At 35.0% G+C, this 27,689-nt stretch overlaps 1 long non-coding RNA gene across 1 annotated transcript; it reads left to right on the top strand.

Annotated features, from left to right (window-relative positions):
- The first annotated feature begins 1,206 nt into the window (after window positions 1-1,206).
- On the top strand, window positions 1,207-26,432 carry LOC139604165 (uncharacterized). Its single transcript, XR_011683902.1, has 3 exons — window positions 1,207-1,627; window positions 26,058-26,190; window positions 26,276-26,432. It is a non-coding gene; the product is annotated as an uncharacterized lncRNA (long non-coding RNA).
- Window positions 26,433-27,689: the final 1,257 nt, after the last annotated feature.

Genomic DNA, 27,689 nt, shown 5'->3' with positions numbered 1-27,689 from the left:
GTCTTAGACGTACATTCAGGCACGATGGGTTTACCTTCAAGATAAAGCACATTAAAACATATCTACTTACTTTTCTCTTACATGATCAGCAGTTCCCACAGTTAAATAGTTCAGTGCACCATTGGGTGACCAGAATCATGACAATCCTCTCATAAGTTTTTTTCTTCAGGTTAACAAAAATATATTTCAATGAAGTGTGAAGTAGAAGCTTGTTCCTTTAGCTGGAAGAATACTGTATGAAATTACTTATTAGCCACTCTCCTGGTGAACCACTCAGACTTTATCTGAATATCTTGCCAAATAGATGTCAGATCATGATGTGCAGCAATTTCAGGCAATAAAAAAAATAAATATTTTCCCTAGTTAACTGCAACATCCCATTTTAATTTTGCATGACTTTGACATAAAAAAAATAAAAAAAAGAAAGGTAGAGTTGCTGCAAAAGCAACATTCATACCAATAAATAAACTATGATTTAGTCTTACTCCATCAGGCATTTCATCATCTAACATTTCAAGCACTATATTGGGAGAGGTGAGATATGGTTGGGAGGGATAAAAGTTGATTTTTAGAACTTTCAAGATAGATAATTTTAACTCTTCATTTACTACAGGGAATAGAGAAGGCACAATTATTTCTGAATAAAATAAAGGTAATAAACCAACTGAATTAAAGGTAACATCAGTACATAAAAAAAAACAACCAAAAAAAACCAAGCCAAAACCCACACCAAATCGAACCCATAAAAATCACTGCCCTATTTTTTGTTTGAAATACTGCAGATATTTACTTTCAGCACAAAAAAGTTTTGTATGTTTGCTGTAGGGAATGTATTTATGGTTGACTAAAATTCATTAGTCTAAAAGTTCAAAGACACAATTTGGTTTTGGTGTTTCTTTATTGACACATTCTCTTCTATGGAGGTCTTGCAGATTTGAATCTCATACAACCATATATAATCTATTTCACGTCCTACATAGGAAATTCCTCTGAAAACATATTTGATGAATATATTTGAATTAGTGTTTTGCTCCGTACCTGCAAGGAGAGGAGGAAAACAGATTGGGGAAAGATGTGCAATTTTACCTGAGGGGATTGCAGGCATGGTAGAACTAGGTAGTAGAACCTCAGCAGATAGAAGATCTCCAGCAGGTGGACTTACTGTGCATAGTCAGCATGGAAGCAGGCATTCCTGGGAGTCCCTGATGGCCTAAGAATCATGAAAGAAGACAGCTCATAGTATTTGGAATATTACTACACATCTGCCTGTTAAAAATTAGGGGAGTTCAAGTTAGGGAAGCAGAAACAAACCAAGGTAAGTTCCCTAAAAGCGGTGTAACCCTAGTCTCACTTCTGAAGCAGAAATCCCTGTTAAAAAACAAGATATTCCATACCATTTTATATTTTTTTTTCTTCCTCTCATGGGAAACAAGAGCAGAAACAGCAATAAAAGCCTTCTACTGGCATACACATGCAGAGTTTTATTGCTACTGCTGCTCATGCTCTGTGAGAGAAGAGAATGAAATAAGGAACTACACACTGGAACAGCACAGGGTAAGCAGGCTCTACTGCTGAGCAAGTTTACCCTCACCTTCAGATATGGCAAATTACAGTACTGGATTTAAAGGTATTTGCACTGCATGATCCCTAAATAATAATGATAAGCTACAATTCTGTTATTTAATATTATATATAACCACATCCTTTCTGATGGATTCATTAATGTATAAACATAGTGATTATAACCCAGACATTTGATGTGGTGTTTGATACTTTAATTTTAAATTGGACAATAATCTTACGTGAATTAATCCCCAGATTTTTCTACTCCTTATACATGTCTCAATAATTTCAAAAGAGTAATAGTAAAAAGAAATTGTACCCTGTTAGGATAGAATTAATCATGAATGTTATGAAGAAATATGTTCATTCTGCAGGGGTTAGTTGCTATTAGTTACTGGAGATAAAATTCCAATGAACAAAGGTCTGTTGGTTTTAACATATGTGCAATGAAGGCTTCCCAGAAGGTTACATGGCTTTTTATTACTACTCAGGGTTTATTCATTTTTAAAAATATTTTACATGCTGCACTTTGGGTTTTGTTTTTATTTTCTTCTGATTTACAACTTAGAGCTTGCAAGAAAATCAAATTGACATTTCATACTTTTCAATTTTATTGAGATACTTTTCTGGCCTTCTCAATAAGGCCAAACCAAAGAAAATACATTCTGAGTATGTATTTAAATGATAATTTAATCTTCTGAAAGCTGTTGAATTTTCTTTTTAAAAACTTTTTTTTTCTTGTAACTTTAGAAGTAAATGTGAATTATGATGTCTTATGTTTATATGGATACAGTGTTTATCTGAAAACAGGAAGTAATTTTGACATAGGTCTGAGTTGGAGATGTAAATTCATAGTTGCTTCTTGTCAAAAGATTAGCAAGAGTATATGAAGAAAAAATGAAACTGGCACAAGCCAATTGATGAAGTTGCCTTCACTTTTATTTTAAATTACTCAATCTAATGAAGTTTTTTGTAATTATGGGACATGGTCATGGTCAGATTTCTGGAACTTGCTGTGCTTGATATGAGAAGTTCCAATGACAAGCAGAACACATTCTTTCTGAAAGACAGGAAATTGAGGATGAAAAATAAGTACTTAAAATAAGGACACAGTGTTTCCTGCTTTAACTTTCCCACAACTGCTCGAGTTTATTTATAATATTTCTATTTAGACTTCAGTTAAAATTTGTATATCTGGATAGAGTTTTGAAGTCTGACAATCATTAATTGAATTGTCTGAATGTGTTCTCAGCAACAGCCCTGTGTAGAATTTGACGGGTTTTCACCTTTTCAAAACATATTGACAAAGAAGTTTTAACTGGAAATCTCATGCATTCTATTTTTGTGGAACTTGACAGAAATATGAATTTTGGTGTTCTTCTGAGTGGTATGAATAACTCTGCACATCTCTGGAAGGTAATTTAGCATGAATGAATTCTTTGCCTTGATATTTATGAGTGCAGCTGTAGGCCATAACCTAAAGTCTGGAATAAATTTTCTGTGAAAGTGAAATACAACAACGGTTTTATGAGCCCCAGATCATATAAAGTGTTTGCAAAATTAGAATGATTAAAGGATGATAAAGCACCAGGCTCAGATAAATTGTTCTGTGACATGTTTGGGAAAACAGAAAAGTCAGTGTCAGATATTTCTGATAACTCACTGAGGTTAATGAAGTAGCAGAGGTGGGAAAATGTGTTTCTCTTTAAAAGTTTAAGAAAGAGTCTATGAAAGTTTTAAAAAATGACATGAAAAGCATACAACAGTTAGAAGAATAGTGTGAATGGAGCACATAAGACAGTATTATGAGCCATTTAAAGCAATGGCATATAAGGGATATGACTAATTTGCTTTATTTCTTTAAAATACACATATATTTGCTAAATTTATGAACAAAGTGGTAGTAGTGGAAATAATTAATGTGGATTTCAGAAACATTTTTATGTGCCATTATACAAAAGTGCATTTCTATGCTAGCAGTGTTTTGGCATAAGAACTGCAGGAAAGGGATTTTGTGCAATAGCTAAAAACTGGGCCAGGGTTACTAACTAACTCTCCATTTTTTATGGAAAAATAGGAATTTGGCACCTGAAGTAGAGTGAAAGGTGGCTCCCCAAATATTTCTGAGCTTGCATATTCTGTCAAAAGTTCCAGTCACATGTCTTACTATAGTATGACATGCAGATTTTAGTTAAACTGCATTTTATTCTTGAATATGAAATTCTGTATGGCTATGCAGATTGGAGTTTTTTGCTACATCTGTATTCAGAAATTAAAAGGGTTAAGAGCTCATTCTCTTGCCTTGATTGCTACTGATGCAGAAAATCTCTCCATTCCTTTAAACTGTTTCCTTAACCCAAGCAAAATGGTCAGCATAAATCTACCTAGGAAAAGATTTCAGAATTTTCATGGGATTTTAATTCACAGATTAATAAATTATGGGTGCCCGTTAGATAGGGATATATATGTGAATGGAAGATAAGGAAGAATGAAGAACTGTACAAGGATATCTGTTTGTCATATCAGAAAGTTTCTTAAGAGAATATTATCTGTGAAGTTGCATTCTCAGGAACTGAGATTATTAATACAAAATTCCTCCTAACTGGGTATGTAAATCTTACTGTGATTAGATTTCTGAAAATATCTGATTCACACAAAATAGTTCAAAAAGTTATGAAATCCCTAAATATAATTTTAAAACAAGATATTTTATAATTAAAATAATTCTGTTGTTTCTCTGCACACAGTGTGTGGTACTCATCAAGCTGTAGGGATGCATTCCATGGATTGTAGCATGGTAGAGATGCAATTTTTTTTATATGTGCTAATTCTTGTTTCCATGACAGTTGAAATACTGTAGCAAATAATAATAAAAGAGTATATCAGGTAGCATTCTAGTGACTTGAGAGAGTGTATCATCTAGTGATTAGAAAGATCCTGTCTAATCTTGATGACTAGGGAAGAAGTAGGAGGATTGGGAATTCAATGAGGTATGTCAAATCTTATTAGTCTACATAATTTCCCCTTGCTGAATTCTGACAAGGCAGCACTGTCATTGAAACTGAGCAAATATTCCTAGTAAATAATAATTCAATTACATTTTTAAAACTATGTCAGCAAACAATAATTTTCTTTCAAAAATTTATTTTATTTTTCTTACAAATATGTAGCTTGTTACTCAATATTTAACTGCTGTTGCTTAGCAATTATTAGTAAAACAAAAGATAGTGTGTCAGTTCTGTTACATCATTGGGTAAGGATATTTCAAGTTTTTGGCAATAATATTTAATAAAACAAATATCTCATTTAGGTTTCTGTTGACTTTTCTCAAACAATATCACAGTGAATCATGACACTGAGGGAGAGCATAAACTTGATTTTATTTAAATAATTAAAATTATATCAAAAAAATCCATATCTTATTATAATTAATTTTCTTCTTTATTTGAGACTGATCATTTAAGTTTTTTGTTTTCCCTGTAGGGAACACAAAAAATAGGAAATAAGCAATTCAAGAAAGACAGGAAATAAGCAATTCAATATACTCTCTCCTTTCTTCAAAGCATTTCTCTACAGTTTATTTCAATTCCAATGTATTTCCTTTGAAAAAAGAAAAGAATTTCCTAGAATTTCAATGTAGTAACATATTAGGCTTAAAATTCTATTTCTTGCTTTTGCCATATTCCTACTGCAATCAGATATACTGTGGTGGCACATTCTATTTGACACTTCTTCCTCTCAGCTGAAATTTGTCTCTTGAAATTCAAAATCTCTGTCATCTGACCCCAGTGATCTGTTATTCATCTATGAACAGGCAATCTGTGAATAAACATTATCTGTTCTTAAATCACCCCTCAAGAGGTGGGCGGATTGACATTATGTTTTTGTTACCTGCTGAAGCTTTGTTTCATTTAATTTTGGGAGTTTCTTCCCTTTACTGGGTACTGAAAGATGTTTGCCAGTGAGGGCATGTAAAGGATCAAGAGCCCAGACGACTGATCCCGAATGAAGCGGAAACAAATTGATATCAGCAAGCAGCAGAGATAGCAACTCGTTGCAAAACAAGAGGTCACAGTCTGAGGTTAAAGGGGATAGTAGCTGAGAGGCAACTCAAACAGTTTGTCTTTATACAAGGAAAAATTCAAATATAGAGCAAAGCAGCAAGGAACTGTAAAATACACAATGGGAGCTATGAAATGGGGAGAAGAAAAAAGGCATATTTCATTGATGGAATTATAATTAGAGGAAAGTCTGTGAATTTTGTTCAGATCAGAGTTAAACCTCAGAATCATAAGGGGGATTAGAAACAAAATTAACTATCAAAAATATATTCTTTCCCCCTGCTTAAATTGTAATCTAGGTAACTCCTGCTTTACTTTTATTCTTAATATTTTTGTGGGGTTTGAATTTTATAAGAATAATTTCTCCTACTCATTTTAAATTAGCTTTTAGACTACACCGTATTTCAGACTGATTTAACTTCTTCCTGTTTATATGTGCTCTAAGTCTGATCTTAGGATTAGTCTTTCATCTGCACAATCTCTTTTGACAATAGTTTCTCAGTTTTATTGTAAGGTTCCATGCTCTAAGTGGAAATCTCATGTATTGTCAGATAGCCTATGGACAGATACTGGTACTCAGAAAAAAGAAACAGAAACACATGAAAATATTATGTGTAGTAGGTGGGATGTTAGCTTTTTGCATTTTTTCTTGATTTTATATCTGGGGAAGCATATTTCTATGCAAAGTGATGGTGGCTACAATTGATTTTGTAAGGAATTTTGTAATTGCTGTCAAAAAACTGAAATCTTCTCTGGCTTCCAAGTACTTGTGGACTAATATTTATATAAAATAAAGCCTATGTGGTGTAGTGAGATTAGATGGAATTTATTGCATTTCCCCAGACAAGTTTTTATATATGGCACAAAAATTAATGTCCATACAACTTTCCTCAAATATTCTTCAACATTTTACTAGAAACAATATGATCAGGCAACTAGATGGGTTGAATCATATGTGAATCATATGTGAATCAGCTGCAACTGAAGGAAGTAAGGAAAACATGTAAACTGAAATATGTGATACAGCATTACATTATTGTCATGGAAACAGTAATGACAATAGAAGAAAAAGACATAAATTAAACAAGTTTACATTTAATTTTTCTTTTCAATTTTGTGGCAGACTGACCAAAAATGAGGAAAAAAATTCTCATTGTAACTTTGGTTGTATTCATAACAGGATAAATAATGTTATGCATGCTACCAGTATTAACACAGTATTACTTCAGTGCTACCAGTGCTAACACAGTGCTGCTGGAGTTCTGGTGTCAGGTGCTTGTAAAGCTAATATGTGGCATGTTAAGAGATCCATACAGTAGATTACAGACTCACTCATCTGTCTGGCTTGTGTCTCTTCTGCATGACTACAGAATACTGAGTGCAATACAGGATTTGGTTCTTCCTTCCACCTTAACTTTCTCTCAGGAAATTAGTAAAAGAGAATAGCAATGGCTTTTGTGGTATTTGGAATGTATATACCTAGAAGTAGAGATATAATGTTCAAAGAAGTCCTTGGACAGCCATTTCCAATGAATGCCAATAAATTAATTATGCTATTTTAATTCCTATTGTTCTCATCAGAGTCTAAGGATCTAAGTAAGACATAGGAGAATCTTAATTTCAACAGACTAGAAAAAAAGGGTGAAAGAAAACACACGGTATGAGAAGAAAGAAGTAGAGCTAAAAAAATTACTAGTTTTAACATAGAATAATTACCTTCAAGTAATTACATTCCTGTAATGTATCTATACTTAAGAGCTGAGAGAAAAACAACAACAGCAACAACAAACTAAAAAACCAACAAAACTACAAAAACATTTCCATGTCAAATGATGAAAATTTTAAGTATCTCTATATTTATATTAGATTCATCATGTAGAAACAGTAGAGAAAACTCCAGCTGAGAAAACATTAAACCAATTATTAGAAATCTTCATTATCATGTTCATTAGTGAAATCAGGGTATTTTATTTGCTCTGTTTAGTTATTTGCTAGCTTTTTTTCCTATTTGTCTATATATAAAGTTCATAATGTTTGTATTTAGAATGCATGTCATTACTCTAGATATTACTAAGAAATATTTTAATCAGGAAGATCTTTTCAAAATATGTTTTTCGATTTGAAAGTTTTAGTTATCCAATCACAGAAAAAAAGAATGTTGAATAATTCAGAGGACCAATCAAGTGCATGGAATGGTAAATCAATTATATCCAGTGAAAAGAGGGAATCTGCAATATAAACACAAAAATTGAATTGATTAGCAGAACGCATTCAGAGATTTAGATACTTTTTAATGCGTAAAAACTTTGGTATGATTGAGGGTGTTTTGAGAAGAATAAAGGACTGAATTTACAGCCAACATTAGTAAGCATATCATTTTACTTTTAATGTTTGAGTTGATGGATTTATATGTCTCATTTATAAAATTTTGTTTTAGAAGAGTGTGACTATGTGAACAAGATTGTGGGATGACATTCTGACAGTACTTATTACTCAGGCAAAATGAATTTGCATTGAAGTAAAGACAGTAAGACTGTAAGGGGGTTTCCGTGTCTCAGCTCTGGGTTCCAATTAAATATGCACTCCTACATTCATTGGGGTTTTTTTTTTAATTTGCTTTTCTTGTGAATTAATTTTGTTTCCCTGAAGTGTCTATATTCATCTGTCTCTTCCTTCTTCTAGATGCCTACTCAGTCTTTTGCTTAATCATAGAATCATTTAGGTTGGAAAAGATCTTTAAGATCTCTGAGCCCAACTGTTGCTAAGGCCATCATTAAACCATGTCCCTAAATGTCATATCTATATATCTTTTTAATTCCTCTAGGGACAGTGACCACCACTCCCCTGGACAGCCTGTTCCAATGCTTGACCACCCTTTCCATAAAGAATTTTTTCCTAATATCCAATCAAAACCTCCCTTGATGTCACTTGAAGTCTTTTCCTCATCCTGTTGCATGTTAGCTGTGAAAAAAGACCAACCCCTAAATGGCTACAACTTCCTTACAGGTGGCTGTAGGAAGCAATAAAGTCCCCTTTGAGCGTTCTTTCATCTGGACTAAACAACCCCAGATCCCTCAGCCACTCCTCATAGGGCTTGTGTCCAGACCCTTCATCAGCTCCATTGCTCTTCCCCGGACACACTGCAGAACCTGAGCATCATTCTTGTAGTGAGGGGCCCAGAACTGAGCAAAGCATTCAATGTGTGGCCTTGCAAGGGCCAAGTAGAGGGGCACAGTCCCTGCCCTGGGCTTACTGGCCACACCATTACTGATAACAGGCCAGGATGCCTTTGGCCTTCTTGGCTACTTGGGCACACACTGGCTTGTGCTGTTTAGCCACTGCTGACCAGCACCAGGTCCTTTTCTTCCAGGCAGATTTTCAGCCACTTTTCCCCCAGCTTGTAGCCATGTATTGAGGCTGTTATTATTTAAGTGCAGGAACTGACTTGTTCAGCTTCATACCACTGCAATGGAGTCCAGCCTGTCCAGGTCCTTCTGTAGATCCTTCCTACCTTCAAGCAGATCAAAACTACAGACTAACAAGCTGAATAAATAAGTGAAAGACCTCTGAGAAAGAATACTTGTGAAAGCAAACAAACAAACATAAAAGATAATTAATTGTAAGAAATTATCCTTCTGCCACAATTAGACTCCTGGCACACAGAATTCTCATAGAGGAACAATTACAAAATATTCTGTTTTGAAAGGTTTTAATCAAGAAATTAGTATGGGCTTGATATGGTCTAAATGTTTTGTGTTTGCATCACGGTAAAAATAACTAATTTAAAAATACCTCTTGCTTTCTCTCAAGTAGTTATTTGGACTACTGAGTGTTGATACATGGGATCACGCTATTTATAGTTCATGTAAAGAAAGGCTGAGAGTGAAACGTTATAAGAAATAAATTTTTAATTTAAGTTTTCATTTTAATGTCTTAATTGATTAAAACAAAATCTCTGCATATTTCTGCAAATGAGGATATTAAGCTAAATAAATGAACTATAAAGTGTCTTAGCGAAAAACTTTGTTCATTAATTTGAATGGATAAAATAAATCTAATGTACATTAACAAATGATGGCTTTATGGCTCATTTTCTAATGTCTGAATTAGAAAGTGAAGCAACCATGAATTGCCTGCTCCTCTGGTGAACAAGATCCACAGTATTTTTACAATTAATTCCTGGCAGGCTTACCCTTCATCATGACCCAGAATGTGTCCTGAAGTCCCAGGATGAAAGCTGAGATGTCTCTGCCCTTGACCCCTAGTCCCCAACACTTCATTTTCAAAAAAGCTGAATATCATTCAACAGAGTTGGTGGGAAACATAAGCTTTCCATGTGAGGGAGCTGACAGTACTGCTGAACCGAACATAACATTCAGCATGAGATCAATAACTCATGGTCTCCTTCTGAATGGGATTGCTTTTCTTTTGTGCATGTAAAGGGAGCCTGGGGCTGAGCTAGTTACTGCCTTGGAGTGATTGAATGCAGAGAAATGAATGAGCAGTAAAGCAGAGCTTGCCCGCCCTCCCCCTTCCCTCTCCCCTTTCTCTTTTCCTTTCTTTTCTTTGCTTTTTTGTTGTGTTTCAGGCCCAGTGTCAGCAGAGGAGGAGAGGGACAGGTTCAGGCAGTAGAAGTGCCCTGGTGTGCCCGTGACTGAGGCAGTGAATGCCATTAAGTGGAGTGGCTGTGCCCTGGGTGCCTGCCCCACCGCAGGGATCCTGCAGCACCGCCCTGACCTGCTGCCCTGGCAAGGTCAGCACTCAAAGGCAGCCTGGGAAGACAAGTTAGAGTTACTAACCTCTCCTCAGGGCACTCTATCAGCATATGACACTGACCTAAACACCTCCTTAACCTAGAAATTAGGATCTTATGCTAGGGAGGTAAAATGGTGGCCAGCGGAGAAGTTTAAATTCTACAGAGGCTTTTGATAGCTGAGTAGGTGTAACTTGTATGACAAAGGAGATACAATAGAAGCAAATAGAGTAGGGCAGAATTAATGCAGGCTTTCCAATTTCTCATTTGTTAATGTATGTTCACTTTAATCAACATTAGTTTTAAGCATTCAGTGGATGAAAATAGTAATAAGTACATATGCTTCTCCTTCCTTTATAAGGTGTCAAAGCATTAAGGATATTTCTGGACTTCCTACAGGATGCTAATGATGGGGAAAGCAACTTCTTTTGGAGAGACCACTGTATTTCTGTAACAGGGATGAGAGTGTTTCTGTTCTGTCACATGCTGAATGCAGAACTTCCATGAATTTCAAATGGGATTTTGCATTTTTCTCAGCTTTACCTGATTTTAATTTGTCTAAAACATTAATGAAAAAGAAAATTAGATTTTACTATAACATAGAATCTTAATAATTTCTGACAGGATCTTTTATTTTATCACCACTTCAAGTGTCAATTTTTAGCATGTTTTTCAAATTGTCTATTTTACTATTGCCACCTAATTCCCCTATAAACAGATTGACCTCTGCTCTGAAGTAAAGGGTTTGGTTTTCTTCTTCTTTTGCCATTGATTTTTGTAATTCTTCCTCTGCCTAATAGAAGTGACAAAGGAAAAGAGTGCTTTGACATCATACATCTTTGCTCAGCAGGCTTTCTTAAGCTTGCCTAACTAGTTAATTAAAAACATTTGACATTGGTCACAGAGTAATGGTCACCTAAGTACATTGATTGGTTACTAGTTCATACACTTGAAGTTAAAAGTACTAGAACTTTTACAACAAAAAACAACCTTTTGGTATTACTATCTGTCAGTTTCAAGCAATGATTATTTCATGTTCACGGTCTTTAATTGTTACATTTTTTTTAAAGTGCAGTACCCCATGTACCAATAAGTATTAAAAGATTTTTGCATGCTGGCTTTAGAGTAAATTTGGAACAATACTAATCTTGTTATAGTTGTATTTTTATTACCTTGGACATAAAAATCTTCCAAAGGTATATTACTAGAAGGAATGGAAAAGAAAGTAAAATACAGTTATATGAATTATAAAGACCACTCGAACAAACTAAACTACACAATGGTTGAAAATAGCTGAATGTCTTTTTTGCCCTCTTTTCTTCTTTCTGTACAGTAAAAGAGAGTAAGATTGAAAATTAGAATTAGCAAAGTTATTTTTTTTATGAAAAAAAAAACAGTGAAAGAATGCAAGAAATAAGTATATAGATTTTTCTGTGTCTAGAAAATCTGGGCTTTTACAGAATCCCAGCCTCAATCTAAGTCTTTTAGAGGGGAAGGAGAAAGACTTTAGGGAAAAAAGTTGAGAATAATTAAAACTATTGTTTTCACCCAAAGACATCTATTTTTATGGATACATTATGTTCATAGAATTATCTTTATTGAAATAAATACTCCTCTCTCTTTTTTGCTACTGAATTCTAATCATAGAAACCCCAAACTAACAAGGAAAAACCCTCCAATTCAAAATGCATCTCACTTTTGCAGTGACCAAAATTTAGCTGGTGAAAAAAGATTCTTAGTAGACTTTCTGCAGAACAGATACGGCATATTTATTTTATAATAACTGAGAGAAGGGCTACCAATTCTTAAGGGAGGAATGAAGAAATCCCCATTAATGAAAAATGTATATTCCAAAACTGTCTATAAAAGACAGATGTAAAATTAATTCTTGTGGATACCTAGATTCTTCGGCAAAACACATCTGAGGACCAAAAAGACTTTAGGCTTTCTCTTTACAGAGCTTTCAAGGATGATCAAATCATTAGCAAGAGCCAATCAGCAGAGACTGCATCTTCTGCTCCTAAGCTGAACAGAATATTGCAACTGATGTGTGGCAGGGAGAGCAGAGAGGGAGAAGATGCTGAAGTGGCCAGGTCACTCCATCTAATCCATATTCACACTGAGGACAGCAGAAGCTACAAATGTGCAACCCAAAATTTGTATAACACTAGGGATTCTAGAAAGTAGATGATGAGAGGATATACCTCTTTCAACTTAGTTTTAGAAAGGACTTCTTACCCTATTTGGTGGTGGTAAAAATGTTTAGCTACAGATGGAATCTGGACTTCAGCACTTCCTTCCAAAACAAGGACAGCTTCACAGTCTTCATTCTCCTCTTGTGTTTAATCCTGTATATCATAATGGGCAGGGGGTGGGGTGTGGTGGCAGTTGTTTGTTTATTTGTTTGTATTGTTTACGCCTTTTAAGAGAGGAACAAAAAATAGAGGCCTATTACTGTTAAATGACAATAACAAATTAGGTTTTCATTGCACTTAATCAATCTCCTTATCAACAAACCCAGACTAAGCACTTCTACCAAACAAATTTAACATAAAATATATAGAGCAAGCAAACAAAACCCCTACAGAATATCAGTGGATAGAATAGCTCCAGAGAAACACAAGATATTTGATTTTTCTTTTAATGAATTTTCATGTGCTTTTTGTTCCTGGTATCTGATCTCAATATTCTGAGAAGGGAAACTTTATTAAGAAGGTGTGATTTTGGAAAATCTGCTAAAACATGTTCAAATCAATGTTTCTCTTTCAGGAAAAAAAAACCAAAAACCCAACCAAACAAAAAATCCCACAAAAAACTCCAAAAAACCCTGGGGAGAGAATTAACAGGAATTACTCTATGGGTTGGTCTGCTACTTGTTTTGTATGCTTGACTGCTTGTCAGTTGGCAGAAATCAATGGTTCCCTTTTCATACAGAGAAGAGAAGGAAATGGGGGTCAAATTTTTCCTTATGGATAGTTTCAGTATAGATTGAGTATTGTACCTGTGTGTCTCCAGTGTATCCCCTAAAAATGAAATTTGCTATAGCATTTCAAAAATACACATTTATGCATGCATTCACAGTTGATTTATTTATGGTACATTTCTCTTTCTTAATTTGCTGTAACAGTTATTGTAGCTTATAATAAATAACTATGAGGGCTAAGAAATAGTAATGTATGCTTTACATTTAATACTCTATTTTTTCCCAAAAAGTCAAAAGTTGATTTTATCTAAAATCAAGAGAGTTTGAATTCCTTTGTCTAGAATGCCTTTCTTTTGATCCCAAAATACAGAGCACAACAGATAGGAAGAAATGCTACCTGTCTAACAAGTAAAAGAAATTTCCCAAAGGAGTGTTCATCCAGCATACTCATAGTGCCATGTGGCAGTAACTTGTTTCAGTCATTGATAATAATAATTTAGAAAAGAATGTTTCAAAGTCATTCTATATCTCAAACAAAGAAACTAAATGGGATACTGCTCAAATTGCTAGAATGACAAATTAAATTATTTTTGAAGATGCAGTAATTTTTGGCACTAAGGTAGGTTTTTAATGTTATTTTCCTGTGAATTTTGCATTAAATAATCATGTGAACATTGTCAGGCTGTGCTAACTATTCCTCCTCTTTCATTCATGATTATCCTGATTTTAAATAGGTGTTCACCTTAAGGTCAAGGGTGCAAAATCTGCTTTGATTGGACATTCATTTGTCTGTCAGGGTTTGTGATGTGGACAGCTGCATTTCCCACTATGGTGTATTCATTGCAGCACAGTCACAGCATCTGAATTATGTTATTGGTTCACAGGCATTCTTCAGGATGGCATATATTTTGAGGACAATTTTCTGTGTTTAACCACTGCTTAGCATGCTCTACTCTATACCCTTTACATTATACCAAATGTCAGGGAAACTATTATTGAAAAATGAATGCTTGCATGGCTGGCGAGGATTGCTGCATTACAAAGGCTTCAGCAAAGCCTGTTGCAATCTGTACTTTGGGCTGAGGTTATAGCCTTAACAATGCTGCAAGACAACCCATTCTTTTGCTGAAGATTATTGTTCTGACAATCCCTTACCCCATAAGAGAAAAGAGAGCTTTGATGGCAGCACTGAGGAATGGGACCGGGAAAAAAAACGTCCCTCAGTTTTATTTTAGTGCTGAAGCGAGAGATGTGGATGGCAAGTGTTGTGAGCTAACATCAAGTCCTGTTCGATTATGTGCTTCTGGAATGTAAATCATTTCAGCAATGTATTAATGTCAAAAGTCATAATTTAACTTCAAGTTATGTTTTCTTTCTTATATACTAATCTGTAGTTTTAGCCACACTGGATTTGAAATGCAATTGCCATAATCACATTTCAAATTTTCTTCCTGCTTTCATTTTGGTCTATAGCACTTATTTAACATTGCTCTCTTTATGAAGGTTTTTGCTAAGAAGTGAGCATATCTTTTTGAAAACTATGCAAACCCTTTTTACTGTAGTCTTCACTAGTTATAATTAGAAAGAATTTGGGGAGCATTGGAGCATCATCTGTTGCTTAAAAAACATGATAAATTATAATTACCCTCCTGATACAATTTCTTGATCTACTCTACTGAAATTTATGCAAGAACTAACTGATTAAGTTGCACCTCTGGTTTACACAGATGCACTGGAAGCAGTTTTAACACATTTAACACACACATTTTGACTCTTCATGTACATCTATAAGTAGTCTCTCTAAATTCCCACTGAAATTATTTCAGAATCTAAGCTGACTAAATCCATGAAAACCAAAAGGAATAAAAAGGAGGTAATGATTAATAAATAATAAACAGAAGTCAAATTTGCCTTGAGTGTGATTTTTCCATCCTCTGCTAATCACCAAAGCTGTGCCTATTTTACTCCTTTTCCTGCAAATTTCCTCTGAACTATTTATCCAATATTGGAATCCTTAATACATATAATACAATAATATTATCCAATATTGGAATCCTTAATAATAAGCCTTAATACTTATCCAGTATTATGTACCTATTTAGAAGTGAAAGTTATTCTGCTAAATGTATTAAAATTTTTTCCAGTGTACTGTAAGTGCAAGAAAGATAAAAACTAAATCAAAACAAGTGAGTAGTATGGGTCTTGAACAAGAACAATTCATGGCTCTTGAACAAGAACAATTCATGTCTCTTTTTGAAACTGTACATGGATGTATTTACAAAGAGCTAGCTAATTAGTTGCCTTTTTCTTTCTGATTTGGGCTGGTTTGGGGATTTTTTTAGAGTCACATTTATCTTATTGTTTTTACTTTGCCAAAAATACTATTCTTCTTTTTTACTATTATTAAAAAATTACATGCATCTTAGTTTAATTATGAGTTGTAATTACACAAATCTTATGTTTTCTCACACAACTGAAATTCAAAAACTTAGAATTAAAAAAATGTAACATATTTTCTGTTTACAGATTTAGTTAACTTTATATGCAGGCTATTGGATTTATGTCAAGATACCACATTTTTGCTTTTATTTTTTCTAAACAGAAACTTGGGGGATTGATCACTTCTATGCTTATATCACAGAATTATAGAATCATAGAATGGTTTGAATTTGAAGGGACCTTAAAGCTCACTGAGCTCCAACTCCCCTACCATAGGCAGGGACACTTTCCACTAGACAAGGTTTCTCAGAGCCCCATCAATCTGGCCTTGAATACTTCCAGGGATGGAGTATCCACAACTCTGGACAACATGTTCCAGTGCCTCACCACACTTACAAAGACATCCACCACACTAAAAATACATTTATCCTGCACTCTTTTACAAAAACGCAAAAAAAAACAGATTAAGCTTTCAGTTTTGCAGGATGTAAGTCTTATACAATAGGGCATTTCTCTTCTGTCTTCATTTATTTTCATCACTGCTTTGTTGCCTTTAAATAGGTTAAAAAACCACTGTCATTAATATTGATATGATATTTTTATCCTATCATGTGATCCAGACTAGCATAGAAAATCTTGTCTACCCAATCCTTACAGCTGGAATTACTCCAGGTTTCTTGAAATGTGAAATGATTTACCAACCAAGAATGACTGTCTCCAGAATTTTGTCAGGTAAATCATTCCCCAGGCTCTTTGGTTCTTCACTGTAAGTTAATCCAGTTGAGAAATAGTTGAAGTCTTAGTCTGATTTATGCAACGTTACTGGTGGTGTGTGCCAGTTTCTCTTCACATTTTACAGACCCATCTTTGGCAAAATTGAGTGTTTGCAATAATGTATTTGACAAAATCAGTTACAGTAAACATCATGATCTGACAAAGAGCTGGCCAGCTTTGAAAGGCTTAAAGCCTCTGGATAGATACAAATAAGATAAGAAAATGCAGACACGTGTTAAATCATCCAGCAGCAAAGGGGATACTTTATGGAAATGAACTTGCAAGATAATAATTTGAATTTGACAAGGTGATAATTAAAGTCCCTAGATAGACTCTTTCCACATCTGTATGCCTTTCAGTGAAGTTGGTTAGCATATTAACTACAGTTGGAGAATGATAAAAAATATTCATTGGATGTTAAACTGCATATTGTTATTCATTTCAATTTGTATAATAAATGTAACAGAATGCAATGCATACAGTATTACACAAGAGGTACTTATTGACTTATTTTAAAGAACTCAGATACCATACTAGGCTCTCAGATGCTAGCTTTATCCAGAGAAATTCAAAAGATTTAATATTAATTAGTCTTTCTGGCAAGAACAGCAAGGTGATAAATTTCTTTTGAATGTGAAACACCGAGGCCAAGAGTTTTTCAGTACAGTAGCTGGAACTATTTATATTGTACTTACTGAATAATGACTATCAATAGGTACTTTTACTGGAAATACTTTAATAGCAACTGGCTTCATGGAAGAGCTTTGAAGCTTACATCTGTAATAAAAGGTTTGTTGTTAACTGCTGATAGCTTTTTGGACCAACTTTAAACAAATAGTCCCAAAGAACTATTGGTAGATCATTGAAAAGCCAGTATTCTCTCCCATGGATTTACTGCATCAATGGGAAAGCATTCATATACTTCTATAAAAGACATAATTTCTTTTCAGACAAAAAAAAGAAAAAAAAAAAGGAAGGCAATTTTAAATGTAAACATTACATATCTATGTTCCCTAGCAGATTCAGGTGTCATTTCCATTTTACCTTTCATTAAAAGTACATTTTTAAAGTAAGACTTCTGCTTTTCCACACTTAGGTGGAGTCATGTAATGGAGTAGTCTCAGGGTGCTGGAATTGGATTCACTGCAGGTGAGACAGTGGAGGAATACATGTTGGGAGGCTCAGCTAGGACATTCTGTCTGCAGATGGGTATTTGGACCCTTGGAGACAGATGAGGACTGATCTGAAGTAAAGCCACTCCATATCATCTCCCTGTGGTCATCAGGTCCTTGGCACCAGCTGCTCTGCAAATCTATTCTATGGTTTACAATAATTGTTCCTGTAGGTGTAGTCTCTGTGTGATAGATAAAAGTGGAGTGCACGCACATTAAAAAGTGGGAGCCCTTGGGTCTGGAGAATGACTGGCAGCACCAGCTGGGGAGAGAGGGAAACTTTGCCACTTAAAGTAAAGATTGAGTGTGAAGAGCTCAAAACACTGAGAGAGCAAAGGATTATCAAGTCTGCTGTAGGAGTGATTGTCGTCTCTGAGTCACTGGAGTGAAAGACATAAAAAACACTGTGATATCAAAGTGCTGTAAAAGCCTATATGACCAAAAGGAATGTGTTTAATGTTCTTTTATTTTTCCTTTCTTAATATGCTATGTCCTAAATAAAGGAGAATTTTGCATTGACATAGCTCTTCTCAAAAGTTGATGTTAGTCTGTCATCTTTTACAGTAGCAACATAATTATCATATAGCCAAGAATTTATGAATCATTTTGAAATGCTACATGTTTTTGTTAGCATTTAATGCTGTAACTTAACACATGGTATTCATATTCTGTGGAGTGATTTCCAAGCATCATGATTTTCCCATTTAACTGTGCCAAAACTTATTTACAACTTGGAATATTTTCTCCTGACATTTTATTCTTCTTTTCCAGTCTTCATATCATCATATCACTATCTGTAGAGATCATGGATGCCACAATTAGAAAAAAGGCCAATTTATTTTTGCAACTAGATAGATTTTCCTACATCTCTCTTTTGCTTTTTGCTCCAAATCCTTCATTTAAAATAAAACAATGCAAAACATCAACTTCTGTAGCATGCTAAGTCAGTAGTTAGTGAAATACTAAATGACATTTCAGCTTGGTTTTGTTACAGTTTCCAAAAACATAAAACACATGCAATACTTCTTGATCTTGACAGATTTAATTTCATGCAGTTTAAGAGCGTGGTTTTAAAATCTCCATGACTGAGAAAACATCGATCTGATAATAGCTTTTTTTCCCTGGTTAGCTGCTACACAATTGTCCCTGCAGGAGGCTATATAGATGCAGATTTTAAAGAGCTAAAATTCACAGGAAGTAACTATTGTCTATTGCATTAACATCACAAAACATGCATTCATACATGTATTCATGTGTTCATATTTTTAAGGGAAATATATATATGTCAAGTTTACTTGCCATCAGTGAAGTAACTTCAGTATTGTATGTTAAAAAATTCAGTATTAAGTTAACATACATGCCCTCTTAACATTGTATTTCTTTGGTCTCAGTTACAAAGATATAAATAAGGTCTCCTCCTTTATCTCAATTCAGTAATCACCACTCTACTTCCTAACTCCTGAACTGCATTATACATTTAATTTCCAGCTGCTCTGGTGTAGCTGTGAACAGCTGAATTAAAGCTCTAATGCAGAGTCCCACTTTGTTAGAGAATGTCCTTTTGCTTTCTTTACATGTACAATATTTCTTTCAAATATTTTAAGGTAGAGGATGCCATGTCCTGGTTTTAAACCATGTTATTATCATACAATACTTAATACAAAGCATTATTATTAAAAGGAAATATCTCAATTAATTAAAGCAAATACATTTGTTATAAATTAAGAAAAACATAACTAGTTCTCAGAGAATTTTGATTTTCAAATTCTATGTTATCATTAAGAGATAAAAATTATTTTTGCAAATACCCCAAAGTAGAGAATATAATTTCCTGATGTTGAAATTTACTAAACCAAAGTCTCTACAACAATAACCAAAATGGTAGGTCACAGAGGGGAATATAAACAAACAAACAAACAAATAAATAAATAAATAGACACAGTGATATATTTTAATTGTAGATACCATGCAGAATATCATCTGGTGCAGTGTGACAAATCTGTCATTTCTGGTTTTGCTGTTGTTGCCACGGTGTTAATGAGAGAGCTCTCATTAAAATTGCAAAACTTAACACTTTCATTCACATTATTTCAAAACTTATTCAACATTGATAGGCAAGAGGTACCATTCAAATTTAAAATACTTTGCAAAGTACTGACCCTTTCAAGGAAGGAGATACCAATAGGATAGAAATCTAGTAGTTATGAAACAATAAAAATTTAGTAAAAACAGAAAAAAAGTGTTAGAAGAAGAGAGAAACAAATTGAAAATATCTTTATGGTAAGTAGAATTAGGCCACACACTTTCAAACAGACTCTGTTTAGGATCTTCTTGATTCATCTAGAATTTTGGACCTTTCTCAATATACATTCTTGGCTTTGTATTTTTGTTTGGGCATGATAACTGGTTAATGTAGCCTTAAAATGATGGAGGTAAAAATAGTCCACAGCCTCTTAATGTTGTGTCTAGCAACGAGGAAGTCTTGTTTATTAGTTTTAAGAAACCTTAAATGAATATAAATTTCACCTAATGGTGGGAAAAATGATAAGACCCAGGCCTAAAAGCAAAAGCTAGTCTAAGTTGCTTTAGTGGCTATTAATTCTGTATACTTCAATTTGATCTCACAAATAAGTGAAAGTGACTAATATTTTCCTTAATCTGAACCTCAGCTTGTAATGTTTGTAGTGCTGTCTGGGGGACACATTTAGATTAATGGGTTCAACAGCGAAGGTCAATAATAAGCCTGAGGGTCCACTGAAAATCCTGACAGTAACATTTGCCAGGTGTTTTCTGGACACGGCCTGCTATCACTAACTGACCAGTAACCCATAGATAACAGGAACAGTAAGCCTTTCACCACAAAACCTTGCTTATTTGATAAGAAAACTGACATTTCAGTCCTTTTGACTAGCACAATGTGCTCAGTGATTTCTGAGCATGGAAATGTATTTCTGTATATTTCATAAGTCCTGAAATGTATGGGGCTGCTCTTTCTTAGGAGGGGATCCATTTCAATGTGTGTGTGAATGCATGTGCATATGTATGTGTGTCTGTCTCCCCATTTTTTGTCCCCAGCATGACATCTCACTTAGTCTCAGTGGGACTATTCTTGCTCTGAAGCATCCGTTCAGCAGGAGTGAAACAGCTTGCATCTACCCTTGGAGGGTTTGACTGAAAACAAGAAGAGAAAAAAGAAGCTTGACTTCCCATCCAGTGGTGCTCTGAGGAACAGAAAAATAGGTGTTGTTTATGAAATGGTAGGGGAAAAAAGCAAAAACTTAGGATTTGTGGAGAGTAGAAGTTGAAAGAGTATAAGGTCATTGTGTAACAGGAAACATTTCCAGTATAAGAACAGAAGCAATTCTGTGCTGTTTATTAATTTCTTTTTTTTACCCCTTAAAATTTAAACTCATACTTTTTTTTTTTTTCATTCTTCTGACTTACTTCCCCATCATTCAGCTGTTATACAGCCTTCTTAAAGTACTGGCTTTGCATGGAGGGGGGTGGCACTTTAGATTGCCCTAGGGGGAAACCAGCAGAGTACAGTAATAGCATGCACAGCACTTTGGGTTTCTCTGAGCATATCAGGACTTTAAGATGTAGAATTCAGAAAGAGGGGACTGTTGGTGAGAAAAGCAGTTGGATATAGTCAACTTGAGCTTCAAAGATAAATCATTCAAGAGCAAGGTCATTATAGCCATGCTGTGAATTTGGGGCCTCTCAGCCTCTTACTTGCCACCCCACAGGAAGATTTGAAGAGAGATTAGAAGTTTCTAGCAGGATGAGGAAACAAAAAGACACGCTATTCAGGGAAGCTCTGTGCAAACCCAGTTTGTCTTTTCCTTCCCAGTTGTGGGCTTGCAACCCTGATGTCTGCCTTCCCCTCTGTCCCCTGTCAGTGACTGACCGCTTTCAGCTGCAGCATCCAGGAATTCACTCATTTCTAGTGATTAAAATGTTCACTTTCTTCAGTAATCACTGAGGTAGGCTCAGCTGCCTGCTTCTGCATTCATGTGAATATTAACTCACCTGGAAAGCCTTTCTCTGGAGTTGGATGTGGGCTGTAATTAAAGAGTGTGTTGGGAAGGAGCTAGCATTGTATTTTCAACGCTGAAGGTAGTCATAAGGAATGTGTACACAGAGAAAGAAAATAGATGAGCTAATAAGCCAGTAGCAAACGATCCACTTCAAAGCACTATCTAAGTTATGACAGCCACAGGCAAAAAATAGTGGGAGAGGGCTGTAAATCAGGGCTCTGCTTTGTAAAACACACTTCAGCCTGAGGGCCTATAGAAAGAGTCTAGTCCAGGGAGTGCAGACAGGGAAATAAGGCTGCATCGGTTTCTGAAAATGGGATAGGGCAAGCCTATTTTAGCTGAGGTAAGAAAAAGGTTTTGAAAATGTCAATAAACATAATCCACTGACAAATACCTGCTAAATAATTAATTTGCATCCCAACTGCTCAGGTTTAAAAACTTACACTGAATGTGCCAGCATTAAAGCGAGAAGAAATTGCAACCTTTACTGAGCAGTTAGATTTCCCACAGAAGTTTCTGGAAAGTGCCTGCACTCAATGACAATCAAGCCTTAAAACACAGATAAAGAATCTCACCAACTGAGTTTTATAGCATGTAGAGATAATATATCATTGAATATTAGGGAGTTTGAATTTTTTTTCATCATATATTTTCCACTGACAATGCTGATTTGCCCAACCTTTTTTCATTATTTCTGTCAATTCTGAACATTAGGGAGATAAGATTAGAAAATTGTCGGTATGCCTTATTTTGACATTTTTATTGAAAGTATCAAGTTTTATAGTTCAAAATTGCTTTGTTTGGCAATTAAACTAGTTATAACTGTAAAAGTTTGGCATTTACTGAATCCTACTTTTTAGGGTTTTGGTCTTTTTCTGAATCTTAAAATATTTTGTCTGAAATATGGTTTGAGAAAGTTCTCACTATGTTAAGCATAATTAAGGTCATTTTAAAAAAATAACCCATCTAATTCTCAAGCCATCACAATTCTGATCTCTGTCAATATTTGTTTATAATACCTGAGTAAGAGCAAATACCAGATGAAAATATAACTTGAGTAATAACTATTATATTAGTAGATCAGAGTTTCCTTTTCACTTCATTCATGTAAGTCTTATGGAAAAAGCAGTCAAAGTATTGCTTAAGAAAAGCAATACAATATCTGATTCCTTCTGATGCAAAATATACAAGCCTTCAAACACATTCATGAGCACTCACCCAGCTCAACAATAATAGACTAGCTGTGCAAAAACTGTGTAAATATAATTGGATTCTTTGGTTCAGATCCCAAGGCTTCACTCAATTTTGTTCAGTTGTTATTGAAACAAGCTCCTATTGAATGAAAAAAACATTCTATCATAGTTGAAATTTAACTGGGACCTCTGAATTTGACCTGCTTATAAGGCTGTATGTGAAGTATTTCATGCAGTGCATGAGAAATTTTATGTGATAATCAATGCTGACAAAAGTGCTATCAGACCAAAAAGAGTCTGACCAAAACCTGATCATAGTTATCAGTGTCTGAAAAATACCTATTGACTTTTTTTTTTTTGCCAAAGTACCTCTATTTCCTTCCCAAAATACAGTTGTTTTCTGTGATTGATAAGTTCACTAGCTTTTAAGCTCATTCACATCCATTAGTTCTGCCTTTTCTCCTCCCTGTTGAAAATCAGGAGCTGTCAGGCTGAAATGTTCTTGACAGACACAAATAGAGTCCCCAGGGGTAGCAAAAACCAGTCTGAATCAGTAAGAGATAGATCTTAATGCATTGCTTTGTTGACACTGGTCACTCCACTGACTTTACAGAAAATGTTGACATAAAAGACAATAATACAAATACTGTTTTTTAATGTCATGCTAAATTTTGTTGTTGTTGGGCAAAGCAATACATTTGAGATATTTTGAATAAAATTCATGGTGCAACAGTGTAACCTATATGTTGATCTTTTACAGATCCTTCACAGAATAATTCAGGTGTTGTGCATTTTCAGGCCTGATCCACAGCCCATTAAGGTTAACAACACTAATCTCTTTTTTTTTTACATTAATGAGCTTTGGGTCATATCCAGTATGTAAGCAGCAGTGAGCTATTTAAACTTGCAGAATGCATGATCCCATGTTACAGAGCCACGATCAGTCCTGGCTCTGCTGAAACTTATGTGAGTTGTGAAGCCTTCCAGACCAGGATTTTGAACTTTATCTCTGGGATATAAGAGCAAGCAGAGCTTTGGAGGAAAAATAATCTGCATTTACAACAGAATTATTGTTATTTGAGTGTCTTATGTGTGGTTAAGCTCAGAGTAATTGTCTATTTCCATACGTCTTCTACATAAAAGGAACAACTTACTCTCATGTAGGAGTATGCACAGTTCATTTAGTAAAGAATTGCATTTTTTTATTAGAAATGGTGACCCATTAAAAATTATTTCCCTAAGAATTTAAATTATTTTTGTTTTCAATGCTAACATATGTATAATTTCTCCCATTGCAAGAACATTGTAGTGGGAGAAATTACAAAACAAAGTGTAAAGACTTATGATTGTGATGAACTCTTTCTATTTTCTCTTTAATATGTGAATTTAATACATTGACGGATCATAATGAAGAAGTCCAAAAGTACAAGAAGTTTGAGAAAAGTGACAAGTGGGCCCATAACCTTATTCATTCTAACAGTGTCCTTTATTCCTGCCCCATCCCCTGCCCCCTCAGCTGTTGGAGTTGCAGTCTGAAAGGCCAGATGCTGGTTTAACAAGTTTTCTAGGCTCAGCTGCTTTGTCTCAGCCATGGCTTGGGGGAAATGGTGGCTGAAGAGGTGTAGGCTGGGTTTCCAGATACTTTTGTGACATGGGTGATCTTCAGTGCTAATTGGGTTGTTGCTTTCTGATACCATTTGAGGTGGTTACCTACACCACAGGAGACAGCAGACGTGACTGGGATGAATATGTGAAAGATTAAGGGACATTAAATGCTGCAGGAATCAGTTTTTAATGTTGATTGGTTGATGGAGCATAAATACTGTGGTGGGAAAAATCACTCAGGTTCTTTACAGATATACAGAAGATAAAAATATTTCTTCTGTATGAAGAAAACCAATGCTGAAGACTCCACTCTAAATGAGAAAGGGCTAGTCTGGCTTTTCCCATGTATTTTTTAAAGCCACCTAACTGTGATCTATTAGTACTTGACATACACTAACTGCTATCATCTTTATTAATACTGTTGCTGTCTCATCTGCAGTCATCATTATACTTGTCATTATTTTATAAAGTGAAATTGCTGTTTTCTGGTAACTGGATTGCCAAGACTAGGTCCCAGAGGACGCATGTAATCACATTTTTGGTCTTCAGTATGTGTGGTAGAGGAGAAAGGGGAAAAAATGTATTATTGGATAGGCTATGTTTTCTAAAGTGTCCCCTCAGCATTTTACACCATTCAGAGGGAAGATTTCAGAGCAGATGGATTTCAGGTCAGCTGCAGGGTGGGAAGTTCTGTAGTATGTTTCGATGCAAAAAATTATTATGAAAAACATGCTGAGGTTTAAGCAGTATCTGAAAAAGCATAAAAATCAATCATATAATGGTAAAACCTCCAATAAGTAGGATGCTAATATTCACATGGTATTTAAAAAAAGATCTGAAATATTAATCTTAGTACATGTTTAGGAACTTTAATATAAAATATTACTTTACAGTTTACACTAATTTTTATTGTTATTTTCCTATATTTCTCACATGAGTTGGAGCCTTAATAAAGTAAGATTAAAGTCATCTTTCCTAACACTGTGCTGGAGATTTTCTCACCAATGTCTGCTTTTGTTGGTCTATTGTTATTGCTAAACTAGTAGATTACCCATGTGTCAGGTAATTAAAATATTTCCTGACATATTTATTAGGTATTAAATACCTTGGGCAATGATTAAATAATACTGAACATTATATTTTTTACAAAATCCTTACTCTTTGACTGAGTTCTAGGAGTAGAGTTGGGGTAAAGAGAGGCACCTTAGTACCTAGTAAGGGGTAGTTACACATTATGTTGTTTTCCATATCTATCTCTTCCATTGTCTTCCCAGAGCCAAAATTTGTTTTGCATCTCTGAGTGAGGAAAAGCTATATTAGCTAGAAAACCTTTTCCCAGTGAGAGATGTCAGAGAGAATTTAAAAGTGGCCATCAGAATCAAACACATCCTGTTATCTATGATATTATCCCAGGATAATGCTTTACAATCCCTCCACCCTGACAGGGCCCTGATGCACAGAACAACAGGGAATCACACACAGAAAGAAGAAATAAAATGACCACCTCACATAATAATGTTTCTGTCTGCTTTGCGAGGTGACTGGTTTGATGGAGTCAAATTTCTGCACATATTCCTCTCGAAAATGAAAGAACTCTGGAGAGAAGAAACAAAAGTGAATGACACTCCCAGCACTTGTGACTACTGCAGGACACCCCTACATCTCTCAAAGTACATGATGCCACATAGTATGTCTGTGTTTTCTGTGTTTAAAACATAAAAAAAAAAAATTGAAAATTTTATTTTTCTTTTACAGAAAGCTTGGATTAACATAATGTTGCAGTTGAAAGAAAATGAAGAACATAATTCTGATGTACCTGGTCAAAAATAAAAATAAAGGTGGAAATACTCTTATGTCTAATGTCTGTGTTACTGCTTCCCCATCTTCATTAACTTTCTTGCTGCTGCATATTTGTTCATAATCCCCACTGACCAATAGCTTCTTTCCATACTAAAAGGGTGGAAATGGTTATCACATGGTCAAATACACTGTGACAAAATGGCCAAACACAGAGACATAAAACATGACTAAGAGCAGGGAATGGTGAATAAGCAAGCACAATGAATCACAAAATTGTCATCAGTGTGTCTTGATTAAGTCAGAGAGCCCAAGAGAGAGATCCCAAGCACAAATACAGGCTGGAGATAAAATGGATTGAGAGCAGCCCTGAGGAGAGGGAATTTGAGAACTTAGAGGATTTGGCTAAGGAGAAGGTCAATATAGACAGCAATGTGCACTTGCAGCCCAGAAAGACAAACATATACTGGGCTGCACCAAAAGCAGCATGGCCAGCAGGGCAAGGGAAGGGATTCTGTGCCTTTCTACTCCACTCATGAGACCCCATCTGATTACTGCTCTGGGTACCCCAACATAAGACCAATGTGGACTTGTTGAAGTAAGTTTAGAGGAGAGTGAGGAAGCACCTCTCCTATGAGGACAGGCTGAGAGAGTTGGGGTTGTTTAACATGGAGAAGCAAAGGCTTTGTTGGAGACCTTATGACAATGTTCCATCACCTGCAGGGGGCTTACAGGAACAAAACGTTGGATGGGGCATTGAGCAACATGGTGTAGCAGAGGATGTCCCTGCCCAAGGAAGAGGAGTTGGGACTAGATAATGTTCCCTTCCAACCCAAATCATTCTATAATTCCATAATTCTATGATTTTATTATTTCAGTTATCATATGAAAATATAGCCTGAAGTACATTTTCCTCATGTTCAGGGTAACAAGCACACTAATTGACTTGTATAATTTGTTCTTCAGAAAGCATACTAATTTGTGTAACTTAGAAAAGCATAAAGAATTCCTTCTTCAAATAGATAAAAGAAAGATGTATTGTACTGTGTGGTGTGATTAAAGTCCATAAAAACAATCTTGTGTGATACATAACAAATACTGTACCATTTAAAGCACAGCATTTATAGGTCCTCAACTAATATAAATTTATGGAACTATATCACAAGTAAAGTTATGAAGGTGACAATGACTCTTACTGGACAAGTGAAATTTTTTTTTTTCTTCTTTATGAAAAATTAGTTCAATCTGTGGTTTTTTTTAGGGTTCTAAGAGTTTGCAATCTTCTTCCGAAGGCAGATTTGGTGCATTCAAAAATAACACTATGCCCTGATAAGAAGAGTTAGGGCTCCTAGTGTAGTCAGACAATTGCTTG

This window comes from Agelaius tricolor, unplaced genomic scaffold (assembly GCF_023055355.1).
Source record: "Agelaius tricolor isolate 1412-34295 unplaced genomic scaffold, bAgeTri1.0.p SCAF_45, whole genome shotgun sequence".
Lineage (NCBI taxonomy): Eukaryota > Metazoa > Chordata > Aves > Passeriformes > Icteridae > Agelaius > Agelaius tricolor.
Note: the sequence above shows the minus strand (reverse complement) of the source record. Positions and strands in the feature narration are given on the sequence as shown.